Genomic DNA, 14924 nt, shown 5'->3' on the forward strand with positions numbered 1-14924 from the left:
AACATAGATGCAAAAATTCTCAACAAAATGCTTGCAAACTGCATACAGACATACATCAAAAAGAGCATTCACCATGATCAAGTAGGCTTTCTTCCAGCAATGCAGGGACGGTTCAATATATGCAAGTCAACAAATGTCATTAATCATATAAATGGACTCAAAGACAAAAACATATCATCATCTCAATAGATGCAGAAAAGGCCTTTTGGCAAAATTCAGCCTGCATTTATGTTCAAAGCCCTAGAGGGACTTGGACTGGAGGAAACATACCTCAACAGAATTAAAGCTATATACAACAAACCCACAGCCAGCATCATCCTAAATGGAGAAAAACCGGAAGCATTCCCATTAAAATCAGGAACCAGACAAGGATGTCCACTATCTCCACTCCTTTTCAATATAGTACTTGAAATGGTTGCTAGAGCAATAAGACAGGAGAAGGAATTTAAAGGAGTACTAATTGGAAAAGAAGAGGTCAAACTACCCCCTGTTGCAGATGATATGATACTATACCTAAGAGATCCCAAAAGTTCCACCACGAAACTCTTAGAACTGATCAACACTTTCAGTATAGTGACAGGTTATAAAAACAATCTATGAAAATCAGTAGCCTTTCTATATAACAATAACAAGCAATTGGAGAAAGAATACAGGGAAATGCTCCCATTCATAATTGCTGCAAAAAAAAAATAAAGTATCTTGGAATAAATCTGACCAAAGACACGAAAGATCTCTATAATGAAAATTTTAAATCATTAAAGAGATTGAAGAAGCCACCAGGAGATGGAAGGACCTCCCATGCTCATGGATTAGAACAATTAATATTGTGAAAATGACCATCCTGCCAAAAGCAATATGTAGATTCAACGCAATCCCAATCAAAATCCACATAACATACTTCACAGAATTAGAAAAAAAAAATCCTTAAATTCGTATGGAAGCACAAAAGACCCCAGATAGCCAAAGCAACCCTGAGCACAAAGAACAACGCTGGGGGGATTACTATACCAGATCTCAAAGTATACTACAGAGCTATAGTTATAAAAACAGCATAGTACTGGCACAAAAAATAGACATATATATCAATGGAACATCACTGAAGACCCAAACCCTAGTACACACAATTTCAGCCACCTGATTATTTGACAAAGGTGCCAAGAACACAATGGAGGAAAGACAGCATCTTCAACAAATGGTGCTGGAAAAACAGAATCTCCACCTGTAGAAGAATGAAACTAGACCCTTATTGCTCATTTTGCACAAAAGTCAACTCCAAATGAATCAAAGGCCTCAATGTGAAACTGGAAACCCTGAAACTATTAGAAGAAAATATTGGCAATAACTTACAAGACATAGGTGTAGGAAAGGATTTCTAAATCAGATGGAAGTTGCTCAGGAATTAAAGTCAGCAATCAACAGGTGGGACCTCATTAAACTAAAAAGCTTCTGTATACAAAAGAAACAATCAAAAAAGTGAAGAGAAAACCCATAGAATGGGAAAAATCTTCACCAGTGACACATCTGACAGAGGTTTAACATCCAGAATATACAAAGAATTCATAAAACAAAGAATTGAGAAACCAAATGATGCAATTAAAATATGGGCTAAAGAGCTAAACAGAGTTCTCAAAAGAAGAAATAAAGATGACTAAGAAACATCTTTACAAGTGTTTGACATCATTAGTAATTAGGGAAATGCAAATTAAAACCACCTTAAGTTTTTATCTTACTCCAGTTGACTGTCTAAGATCAAGAGAACAAATGACACCAAATGCTGAAGAGGATGTGGAGAAAGGGGAACACTCATCCACTGCTGGTGGGATTGCAAACTCGTGCAACCCCTATGGAAAGCAGTGTGGAGGACTCTTAAAATTTTTAAAATGAACCAGTTATACCACTCCTTGGCACATACCCAAAGGACTCATCCCATTGCAGAGATACTTGTACAACTATGCTTTTTGTTGCTTTTTTCACAGTAGTTAAGAGATGGATGTAACCTAAGTGCCCCTCAAGTGTTTAACAAAAATATGGTATATTTACACAACTGAGTTCTACTCAGCAGTAAAGAAAGATGAAATAATGAAATTTGCAGGTAAATGTATGGATCTAAAATTGTTGTGCTAAGTAAAGTAACACAGACTCAGAGAAAACAAAAGACATATGTTCTCCCTCATTTATTGATCCTAGCACCAAATCCTTATAAGCAGGTATATATCCTTATTTAATTGCAGGAACCAGGAAAATGGAAGGGAACCAAGGAAGTAAAGGAGACAGGTGTTACTAAGGGAGAGATATGTAAAAAGGGGGTAGTTAAATGGGAGGGGGAGAAGGATGGTTATAAAAATAACTGTAGGAATAAAGGGGGGAAAGGAGCTCAAGAGAGGTGGGACCATAGCAGACAGAAACTATCAAAGGAGAAATGGGGAAAATGAGGACACTTTAAATGGGGAGGTCAGGGAGGGAGAATTAGGAAGAGAGAGGAGAGATAAATAGTGTCTATCTAATATTTAAAAAACCAGAGGGAATTGTTTTAATCCAAAAACCTATAAAGAATTTCACATACAACATCTCCACATGAGTCCTGAGTATAGCTGAAGACTACATAACAAGAAACAGTGCCACGCAAGAGACACCTTCCTTTGAGTTGTTGGCCAGGGTAGACCATGAGACTCCCAAAATTACAAAGGCTATTGCCACAATCCTTGCTTGTTTCCCCGAACCTGATGGTAAGACCCTATTGCTGAAAATACAGCACACTGTGGACACGGGATTTGGATCAACAGAGCTGGGACTGACCTGGAAGCCACCTCCCCTGAGGGCTAGCTCTCATACCTGTGAAGAGCACTATGCAAGGCACTAAGGGAGAACATCAATCAATGGTCCAGCCCCAGCTTCAAAGCCAAAAAACCATATCAATGACCAGCACAGCAAACAACATTGGTGCACTATTATCTTGGGGTAGTCAACCTACTAATTGGATTTAAAGCCCAGGAAATGGGAGGGAACTCATGTGTGATACTGTAAACCTAGCCAAATACACATAGCTGGAGAGGCCGTAGATCTTAGAGAAAACTCCAAGGCTATCACAACCCTAGACAAATGTAACTTCTTACTATGTGCAAAATATCAATCCTTAAACTTATAGACAAGTATCCCAGTCACCACCCATCAAAGAAGTTTCTTTTTCAAGAGACAGAGATAATTACAGAGTTCCACAACTGGTCACACACATAGATGTCTGTGAATTGCCCAAATCTAGGTGGGCATCTAGGATGCAACCTCTACACCTAAGGCTCATGGAACGTAGAACAAGGGATGAAGAGAACACTAATGCATCTTTCAATTCTCCCTCATGCAACAGAGGCCCTGGAATGCAAAAGATCACAAATGGCCAAAATGCAGAGAATAAGAGTCTGCGGAGTGGGTCCTTGGGCAGGACTCCAGCCAGGGCTCTAGGATCATTGTGGAAGGGGGATGGGGGCGAATTGTAAGAGCCAGGGAAAAAGTGTATGACCATACAAAAATAGTCTACAGGCACCTGGGACTCTTCTCATACAAACCCACAGCAATGGTGTCAGCACACACAAGACCCATGTAAACTTAAACAGACAAAAACCCACTATAGAAGTGTAGAAATGAACAGCAGGCCCCAATCTTAGCTGAAGAATTATTGGCAATTGATTACTGCTGGGTGAGGAAGAGCTCATCTTCTTGAAGGGAGCGACTCTAGACATGCTGACTAAACCCTGGTGGCTGAACTCACACTGAGGGACATCTGGGGACCCTAACTTTACATAATAGGCCTTAATACAAATGACAGAATGTAGGAACTCCAGTGGGGGGCTATGGGAGGTGCCAAAGGGGATGGGAGTGTAAAGATAATTTTATGTATGAAATACACAAAATTTCAATAAAAATATTTTATAGCCAGGCATGGTGGTGCACACCTTTAATCCCAGCACTTAGGAGGCAGAGGCAGGCTGATCTCTGTGTCAAGGCCAGCCTGGTCCATGTAGAGAGTTCCAGGCCATCTGGAGCTACAGGGAGACCCTGTCTCAAAAAGAGGTGAAAAAAAAAAAAAGCAAAATCTTCCTATGTACATAAGTAATTCTTTAGCAAATCAAACTTAAACATCAGTATTTTATGCTGTTAACACAGTATTTTAACACTATTAACCATCAATAAGTCAACTAGATCTTTAAAATCATGAGGGTAGCACACGTTTCAAATTGTAATCAGATTTCCCAATATGCCAAATTTCTTTCAAACAACTTAAAATAAAAAAAAATAATAAAATTCTATAAATTCAATATGTTTCATTATCTCCACGTTTCTGTAACATCTTCTCAAGCTTTGAAAAGTCACACAATGATGTGCAGATTTACCATTTTGGAGCAGGGAAAGCTCCTGAATCATCCCTCACTTATCATTTGGAGCATCAACCCCATACATGACACGCAGGTCCTAGGATACTGCATGCTACCAAGATAAATCTACTAGAATCAAAACTGGTGGTGCCCCACTTAGACCAAGTCCAGTTCCCTCCAGTATCCACAGTGCCCTTCCTCACCAGGCTGTGCCTTTCAGATACAACTTAATTTTGAAATCTAATGAGCAACATTCCCGTTGCCATTGCTGAGTTTTCAGTTTAAACACCTTTCACAGTTTTGTCCCGTCATTTGGGTGGGTAAATTCTATAGCTCAACCTGAGATACCTTTTTAAAAAATCTATATCCTATCAAATTATATTCAACTAATATCTCCATTGCCATTGGATTTTAAATTTCTGTTTCTACATTTCACAATTCCAGGCTCATTGCTGACAACTTCTGTGTGAATTAATGCATGCATCATTTCATTTAATCCTCATAACAGCTCTCTGAGTTGGATATCATCAGTATTTTGTAGGTGAGAACAGAAGACCCAAACACATTAAGTAACTTGCAATATCACAGTTTGTGTCACAACTAAATCTTTGAGCCTCAACCTTCAGTTACCCAACTTCAAACTCTTAATCATTACTTTTTGCTCTCCCCCATTATTAGCTACATAATCACTTTCCAAGACTGGGAATCAATTACAAAGCAAACAAACAACTCAGCAGAGCAAGGACACCAAAGTCAGCCTTGCCTCTTGAATTCTCAGTTGACTAGGTAAGCTTGGGACCTCCATCACAGGATTTTCAATGTTGGCACTTTGACATTTAAGGCTGGATGATTATTTACGAATGCTGTCTGGTGCCTCTCAAGATATGTCACTGTCTAACTACAAATGGGTAAGCAGCACTGAGGTGATGTCTTTAATGGGTGCTTATTGGCTTGTTATAGTAGCTGAGTTCCTTCTTGAACAGACTGAAGGTCTTTCAACATAGCTAATAAGGCAAGAGGCTCACAGTCACATTTAAGGAAAGCTTGAATTATACATTCTTCTCATCTCTTTGCCTCCCAAAAATTAATCCTACTTATTAAAAAGGAGGATTTACTTTGGGCTGGAACTGGTGGCACACGCCTTTAGCCCCAGCACTCGGGAGGCAGAGGCAGGAGGATCTCTGTGAGTGCGAGGCCAGCCTGGTCTACATAGCAAGTTCCAGGCCAGCTGGGGCTACAGGGAGACCCTGTATCAAAAAGATTAAAAAAAAAAGGAGAGTTTATGATCTTCTTTACATTCAAGGGAACTGTACAAGACATTTCAACTCTATGCTCAACCTACCAATATTTAAAAGCTCTGGATTTTGATCCTGGTGATATTCTCTTTCTGTGTTTAAGATTGTAAACATTTTAAGGATGACATTAGGGGCTAGAGATATGGCTCAATAGTTAAAAGCCCTGGCTGCCCTTACAGAGACCTGGGTTCAGTTCCCAGCACCCATATAGCAGCTAAGAACCATCCATAACTCCAGTTCCAGGGAATCTGATGCCTTCTTCTGACTTCCGTAGGCACTGCATGACATAGGTTGCACAAAAACACATGTGGGCAATGCACTCATACACATAAAATAAAAATAAAATGTATTTAAAAAGAACAATGACTGGAGCTGGATAGATGGCTCAGCTGTGTAGATGAGAAGAGGACATCTGATCTCCTGGAACTGGAGTTACAGGCAGTTGTTAGTAGACATGTGGGTGCTGGGAACCAAACCCAAGTCAGTGGTCTTAAAAGATAAGCTATCTCTTCAGCCTCCAGAGCCCTCTGTTTACTCATGCATTTTATTGACAAATGTGTAGGTCCTGCCAGGTAGAGGGCTTAGTACAGGATACTGAGGACAGTAAGTCCCCAACCCTGTTCTCAAAGATGTCATAGTCTACAGAGGCAAGTAGGTAACAAAAAAAAAAAAAAAAAGAATGTATCCTCAAAGACAAAGAGTTCACACAGGACCCTGAATCATGGACAGAAGCAGAGTCACCACAGAAGGGTCCAAATAAATTAGACACCAGGAGCACGAGAGAAACGTCCACGAGGTTCAGCCTCTGTGAACCCCAGGAGTGGCTCCCGGAGTATCAGTCATTGACCACAGGTATGAGATAAAGTTTCAGATAAACTGAAATTTGTATGCATGCACAACAGAGCCTGTGCACAAAGCCCAGTCACAAGAAAAATCTCCTAGTCAAAGCTATGGCTGCCGCAAGCATGTAACCAACCATGCAGGCTATGCCAAAGAGTGGTGTATGTTTGTTTGTTTGTTTGTTTGTTTGTTTGTTTGTTTCCAAAGGGTGTTTTTGAGAAGGGTTAATGGTCTCACTCTAAGGCAACATTAAACCAAAAGATTTAGGGCTATTCAGACAGAGTTGAGTGGGACTCCTTTCTAAATCTTCACAGTGCTTTGGGAGTGGTTTTTGAGCTACACAAACAGGACCATTTCCCCATCCTCTGAACTCTCCTGACACCTTTCTCCTTCTTGTTCTTTACCTACCTTTGCCTGTTGGTATGGGGGCAAGGAAAATATAATCTTTCTATCAGTTGCTTTGACATCTGCCATAGTTTGGCAGGAACTAATTTAAAGACAAGAGACTGACTCAGACGCTTTCTGTAAAGAGGCATTTGGGGACAAGAACTTAAGAGAGGAGATGTGTGAGCAAAGTCTAAGGAGTGGGCATGTGACACCAGCCTCCCACACAGCCATTTCCTGCAGGGGCAGAGCAGTGCCAGATGCCAGGCTGTGAGGAGCAGAGTGCCTCCATACCAAGTGGAAAGAGCAGGCAGGGGAAGGCATTTGAAAATGTAGACAAATTGCCTGGGGAAATTGAGAAGAGGGTAAAGTTGCCTGCTACCAACTTGAGTTTGATCCCTCAGGGACCTAAATGATGGAAGAAGAGAATGGACTCCTCCAACTTGCCCTCTGACCTCCAAATACATGCAGTAGCACAAGCAAACCCATATATATGCACACATACACAAGATAAAAATAATAATAAAACTATAGTAAAGGGCTGGAGAGGTGGTTCAATGGTTAAGAGCACTGACTGCTCTTAGGGAGGACCCAAGTTCAATTCCTAGCACCCACATGACAACTGACAGATGTTCTAACCCCACCAGAGGAATTCTAGAAGGCCTTCTTCTGATCTCCATGGGCAATGCACAACACAGGTGCACTTACATACATGAAGGCCAATGCTCATACACAAAAAATAAAAAATAATAATAAATATTTTTTAAGCTATAATAAAAATGCATGCAAATGTTTTGATGTTATCATGTGACCCTGGCACATCACATGCCATTTAACAGCAATAGCAGCAATACTAAATGCCCTGTACAGAAAAGAATCATTGCATTCAAAATGCTGCCAGATCCTAGGGAAAACATCTAGCAGGCTTTGTTTTTGTTGGGGTCCCATCGTGCCATCTTTTCTCAAATACTTCCACATGTGTCCAACAGTCTACTGCCTATTTCAGAGAAAGAAGATAAATCGCAGCATGTACACATGACCTAGTATGAACTGAAGTTCCCAAGAAAAAAAAAGCCTCACCTGTGTGTTAAACACTCTACAAGGATGATTGAGTGATTGTGGACAGATGAACTATTACAGGGAGCCAAAATTATCTTGCACTATTGTGAATTTCCTAAATAGACATTTATTGCCCACCTCTGTGTGAGGCCTAACATCATATGACTATTAGGTAAATCCTTTGGACTATACAAACAGACCTCTAGCTTCCACCAACCCAAAAGCTAAATGTCATTAAATAACATCTGAGACCCATAACAGAGATTTCCCCCATTTTACTGGAATCCACCTACCTGATATTTCCATCAATATATTTGAAATTATCTTGACTTTTAACTTGCTTTGTTCTAATACTATAAAAATTTCATGAAATTGTTACCACACTGCATTATGGTATTGAAGGTAACCTGAATCTGTTTACTTGGGTCATGGTCACTCATATTTAGCACCAGAATAAACTTTCTTATTCCCTTTGAGGTGAGAACTGTTTTTTTAAGTCAACAGTAGTAAGAGCCAATATGCACAGAAAATTAAAATCCTCTTACTTCTATCTGAGCTTCTGCAAGCACACAGACAATTCCTTTATTGACAGAAGGCAAATGGATACCCAGCACCTTGGCTATACCTGTAATATCAGAACTGGAAGGTAGAAGTAGGAGCATCTGTGGTTCAAGATCGTCTTCAGCTAAATAGTAAGTTTGAGGGCATCCTGGGCTACACGTGACCTTGTTTCACAATAACAAGGCGAGAAAACCCAAACAACAACAAAGAAAGCTAAAACATAAATCCAGAAGGATTGTTCTAAGCAACACTAAATCCAAAAATGATGCAGAGTTGTTCAGAGAGGGAACTGAGTGGGACCCTTTCCTGTGTCTTCATGGAAAGAGACAGGAGATTAAATTGCCAAAATAGAACTGTCCCCTGAGTTTGAAAAGCAGTATGTCAAAAGTTAAATGCTGTTGGTTTGGGAAATCACTTGGTCATTGTGATGGTTAATGTTAATGGATGTGGAAGGACTTGCCTTAATTGCAGGTGAGAACATAGAAGATCCTGGACTGACTGTAAAAATGAGAAAGGGAACTGATTATTGCGTTCATCCTCTATGACCCTGATTATGGATGCAATGTGATCAGTTCCCTTAAACTCCTGCCTCTGTGACTTCACTGCCATGATGAATGTACCTTGAACTGTGAGCTAAAATAAACTCTTTCCCCCTTAAGTTGCTTTTATCAAAGTCTTTTATCACACAATAAGAAAATAAACTGAGACTGAAATCGGTACCAGGAAGTGGGACCACTGCTGTGATAAGCTTGGTGGTTTATAAGCCATTGGAACTGATTTGTGGCTGGAATGTGGAAGAGTTTGGAACTTTAGATTACAAAAGCCATTGAATGCTGAAGTAGCTGGATGGGAGCTTGGAAGACAAGAACGTTAAGAGAAATAAAGGCAGTGGAGGTCTGGCTCATGATTCAGAGGGGAACAAGGACTGTATGCAGGACTGGGCTAGGGATCTGGCTTCATTCGTAAATGAAGTTGAATTTAAGGATAATGGAGTCATTCATTTGGCAGAAGAAAGGTGTGTGAGAAAACAAAGTTTCAGACAAGAAACACACAGACAACAAAGCAACTGTGATTGTTACAGAGATTAGCACCATTACAGAGAAACCTAGGGCCTGGTGCTGGGACAATAGGAAAGATGCCTCGAATGCAAGACACTGCCAGTTAAAGTCTTCAACTTGCAAAGATGCCTGAACTGAGAGTGTGGCTGTGGGGTTGGGGGCAGTGCTGTTCCTTGCTCTTCACAAAAGCAACTGCCTAGGAAAATGTTTCTCTAGTATCAGCATACAGAAGCTGATGGTCCAAGAGCCAGGCTCTGTCTTGAGTTAGCAGCAATGTCATTCATGTGCTGGTTTTAGAGGCATGAGAGATGCAAAATTGAGGGGGTCATAGAGTCTTGCTCCACAGGTTCAGAGGTGATGTGTGGCAGGGTCAGACCCCCAGCAAAGAGGTCCTTATTGTGTGAAAGTGTGAAGGTAAAGCCTAACTTGCAGTGGAGACACCAGGATGTTGGAGATACCAGGACCATGGGACCTCTGACAAGAACAGCTCAGGCAGGAAGTGAAGTAGGCTAGCAGCAACATCTGTGTGGGCTGTAACCAGCAGAGGTGGGGGAGTAGGGCTATCCAGGCATGTGAAGCCAGCCAGCTTCATCATGAGCTCCAGTACTGGAGATAAAATTGCAGGAGTTAATGTTGATCCTGCTGAACTTTGAATTTTGCTTCGATGTGTTTGTTTCTGGGTATGCCCTTGTTCCTCCAGTTTGGAATAGAAACGTTTATTCTGTGTCATTTTATGTTGAGTGTAACTTTTTTTTCTTTAAAGTATTAGGATTGTTTTTAAAAAATTATGGGTGAGGCTGGAGAGATGGCTCAGTGGTTAAGAGCACTTGCTGCTCTTAGAGAGGGTCCAGGCTCAGTTCCCAGTACCCACATAGTGGCTAATAACCATCCATAACTCCAGTTCCAGGGGAATCCAACACCCTCTGCTGACCTCTTCAGGCATTGCATGACACAGGTATACTTACATACATGCAGGCAGTACACTCATATAAAAAAAATTTTAATAATATTTAAAGAAAAAAAACTATGGGCACTTTTAAAGTTGGACTGAACTGGGAGTGGTGGCACATGTCTTTAATTCCAGCACTTGAAAGGCAGAGGCGGGCAGATCTCTGATTTTGAGTCCTGGCCTACATAGCAAGTACCAACCCAACCAGAGGTAATGAGACCCTGTCTCAAAAAAATAATAAAAATGTAATGACCATGTCATAATAAAAAATACATTTTTATTATGACATGGTCATAAGCCTATGGGGCTCATTATTTTATTTATTTTTAAATTTTCCTTTGATTTCTTTATTTTTTACTTAATGTGTAAGAGTGTTTTGCCTGCATGCGTATGAGTGCACCTGTGGCATGCAATGTCTATAGAGGCCAGAAGATAGTGTTGGGTCCCCTGGAACTGGAGTTACAGACAGGTGTTAGCCACCATGTTGATGCTGGGGATTGAACCCGGTCTTCTGCAAGAGCAGTCAGCGCTCTTAACCACTAAGTCATTTCTCCAGCCCCAAGTTTCCTCCTTTAAACTGACTTTTCCCTCACATGCTTTCTCACCATAATGAAAATAACACACAAACATAAATGAAGTGACTGGCAGTATAATGGAAAGAAGGGAGGGATCCCTGCCCATCAGAAGCCAGCATGCTGTAACTGGACTGCTGTGTGGAAGCCCAGCCCTGAGAGAAACCAGTGCTCGGCAGCAGCCCTGACTCATAAGCATGGAGAACAGTTGTTCCCCAATATGATCCCTAGTCACTGGACATTAGTTTTACAATTTTTTTTTGAAACAGGATCTTCCTCTGCAATGCATTTCAGTCTGGCCTAGAACTTGCTACAGCCCAGGTTGGTCTCAGACTTGAAGTGATCTTCCTGCCTCAGCTTCCCGAGTATTGGGATTCCAGGCAGCACATACTGTGAACAGCTAGAATTGCTTTTAGACAAATTTACTTAGATACAGAATTGCAAACACATCTCCTCTTTTACATTGGCTGGATGCCCCAAAGTGGTTGTCCACAAAGTTATCTTGAAACCAAATTTGGATAAACAAATGGATATACAATAATGGATAAATGACATCTAGCTTAGACAGATGTGGAAAGTAGCAGCCTGGCCCGCACGGCACAGACTCAGGAAGTGTGAAAAGTCTTACAAGGATGCACATCTTGCCTTCTCTCTGATCTCAGCACAGAAGTAGGGTAGGGGGATTCACAGAATAATTCTTGCCACACAGCTCAGAGACACACAGCATAAGTTCTTCTGCCAGAGGCACCATCCTGCCCACTAGTTTCACCTAAAGAATCAGTCCTTAGGTTTCCCGCCTCCAGTGAAGTGCAGTCAGGAAGGGGCACTAAGAGCCAAAATATGGAGCCAACCAAGATGCCCTTTACAGCAATGAATGGACGAAAAGGATGTGGTATGTTTATACAGTAGAATACTACTTAGCCATTAAGAAAATAATTAAATCATGTCATTTGCAACAACCTGGTTGGAACTGGAGAACACTGTGCTGAGTGAAACAAGCCAAACAGAAAGAAATACCACATGTTCTTGTCAGTCTTGTGGATATATGGAATGGAACAGTGGACCACAGAGACAAAGAAGTTAAGAGAGACATTTAGGGACAGGAAGGCTACTAGGGAGAGAAGAAGGGAGACCCTAGAAGAAGATGAGTGGATGGATATGGTTGATGCACAATGTAAGCAAGTATGGAAATATCATGTGGACCCCACCAATCTGTGCAATTCATATGTGTCAAAATGCATTTCCTCCTCTGCTGCTGCTGCGTCATGAGACAATGCACAGCCAAAAGGCTTTGACTGGACTGAGCAATGCAGAATTTCAGGAGAAAACTAGCAATTTTAAAGAGTTGATAGACCCGAGTTTCAGTCATATCTCTGTCACTTTAGAGAAGACCGCCCAGTGTCTTTATACACAAAATGAAAGAGTTCACCCAGGTGGCCTCAGGTTCTCTATGTGCTTGTATACTGTAAAGCTCTCTAATCCAAGAGAAAATTCAAATGCAGCCATATGTGCCTGTCCACAATCATAACAGCTTTGTGTAAAATTGGGTGATTTGAAAGGTATTTAGTTCTTGGCTAGTGAGTTACTGGTATTATATTCTAGGTTCTCTGGTAAATTTAGTTCATGTGAGAAACATTCAATTAGTCCCAAATTCAATTGGCCCAAAATTCAATTACCTCTTTGAGTGACAAAAATGAAGTGTCAGGCTCCTATTTTTTTTTTTATTTGACTCAGGGTTCCATATATCCCAGGCTGGCCTCAGACTCACTATGCAACCAAGAATGACACCTGAGTGCTGGGATTGTAGGCGTGTGCCACCTTGCTGAGGCTTACGCAGTGCTGGGGATCGAACCCAAGGCTCTATGCATGTCAGTTAAGCACTCTACAAACTGAGCTACATCCCAGACTCCCTAATCTTTTTTTATTTTAAGTATTGTCTTTGAAACTGAAACTGTCTCTAAAATGAGCCAGTAATCCTTAGACAGTGCTCCTACAACCTATGCAAAACTCACCTAAGAGAATCAATAATGTGAGGTACAGGGCAGGGTAAAATAACATGAGGAGCCACCAAGGTGATGCTAAGGCATTGGGAAGTGTAAGAAATAGTCACCTAAGGCTTTTGTCCTTCTCTCAGTCACCTGGAAAGAAGAGGCATGGACAGGAGAGCTTGAATTCAGGATTTGCTTTCAGGTATTTTGATAAGCTGTTGGAGTGGTTAGAATCAGTGCCAGTTTCCTCTCAAAGGCTTTGAGATAACTGAGGCATGCCCTACCCCAACTGGCTGAAGCACTTTAAAAAAAAAAAAAAAAAAAAAAAAAAACTTCTTGTGCAGCCCAAGTTGACCTCAAACTCATTATGTCCCTGACCTTGAACTTTTCTTGCCTCCATTTCCCAGGTGCTGGGATTATAGGTGTGCATTACCATGTCGAGTTTATATGGTACTGGGGATCAACTCACGGCTCTGTGCATGCTAGACATGCACGCTACCAGTAGAACTACATCACCAGTCCCTGCAACACTTTTTTTGTAACAAGAAAAATTAGACATAACCTATATCCAACAGTGGATATGATTGAATAAATCATGGTACACATACTTAGTAACTATTTTAAATTTTAAAAGCGTATTTTGAGCCCGGTGTGGTGGCACACGCCTTTAATCCCAGCACTCGCAAGGCAGAGGCAGGTGGATCTCTGTGAGTTCAAGGCCAGCCTGGTCTACATAGTGAGTTCCAGGACAGCTGGGGCTACAGGGAGACCCTATCTCAAAAAGACCAAAAAAAAGTCACCTCCTTCTGCTTCCCTGGGCCTACAGGACCCACGCAGGCCTCTCTCCAACCCACAGGCCCTCTCTCCAACCCACAGGCCTCTCTCCGGGGTAAGTCCATCGGCCCTCCAGGCCTTGATTCCTCCAGCCACATTCACCCTCCTATCTCCCCCACTATTCTCTCCTCCAAGTTTCGGTCCTGCCCTATTCCTTATCTTGGGGCCCCAGACACCTGGGTAACCAATACTGCTTCCTGATGCTTTTCATTCAGAAAAAAAGTAGTGCCTTCCCTGGGCCCCAGGAGCACTGCTTCTGGGGCTGGCCCCGCCCACACCTCCCTCACTTCCCTGGGTCTGCACCACTCACCAGCCTCTTTCTGGGACATGGGGGCTGATCTTTCCTCTTCCTGATCCTTCACATCCAGATGAACCCAGCTCCTCAGTGCAGTCCCCAGGAGTCCTTGGGGCCTCTTTCTGCCCCATCTGCCTTTGCATCTCTGGGAGACATGGCCACCAGCTGCCCTAGACAGCATCTTTCCTGTGCCAGGCTCCCAGGCCAGTCCAACCCCCAAATTCCAGAGGCCAAAATCATTCCTGGAGGGATCTAGACCTTAGGAGAAAGCCTGAAAACATCTGACCCTCATCTGAATTGGGCCTCTGTGGGAACTCCTGAAGACAAAATCAATCCGGCCACTGAAGCTTAGACGAACCAGCTCTTCATACCCAAAAAGTAAACCACAAAGACACATAAAGCTCAAAAAAAGAAGCAGAACCAAACTTGAAGGCCCGAGTGTCACACAAGAGTCGGAAATTACAAAAGAAATTCACATGTCAAAATTGCAGAGAAAGAATAATAACATGAAAAACCAAAATAACATATCCCCACCAAATACCAATAGTCCTCTAGAGGAGTACAATGAGAACCGCCTAGAGATAATGCAGGACATGGAACTCAAAAGAACAATTATAAACATGATAAAAGAATTCAGTAAATATAAAGAACACACAAAAAAGGAAACCAAAGAACGGAAGGAAGATAGGGATAAACTTCTGAATGAGTTCAGAAAAGAGCTA

This window comes from Nannospalax galili, unplaced genomic scaffold, assembly GCF_000622305.1.
Source record: "Nannospalax galili isolate Female #2095 unplaced genomic scaffold, S.galili_v1.0 scaffold1082, whole genome shotgun sequence".
Lineage (NCBI taxonomy): Eukaryota > Metazoa > Chordata > Mammalia > Rodentia > Spalacidae > Nannospalax > Nannospalax galili.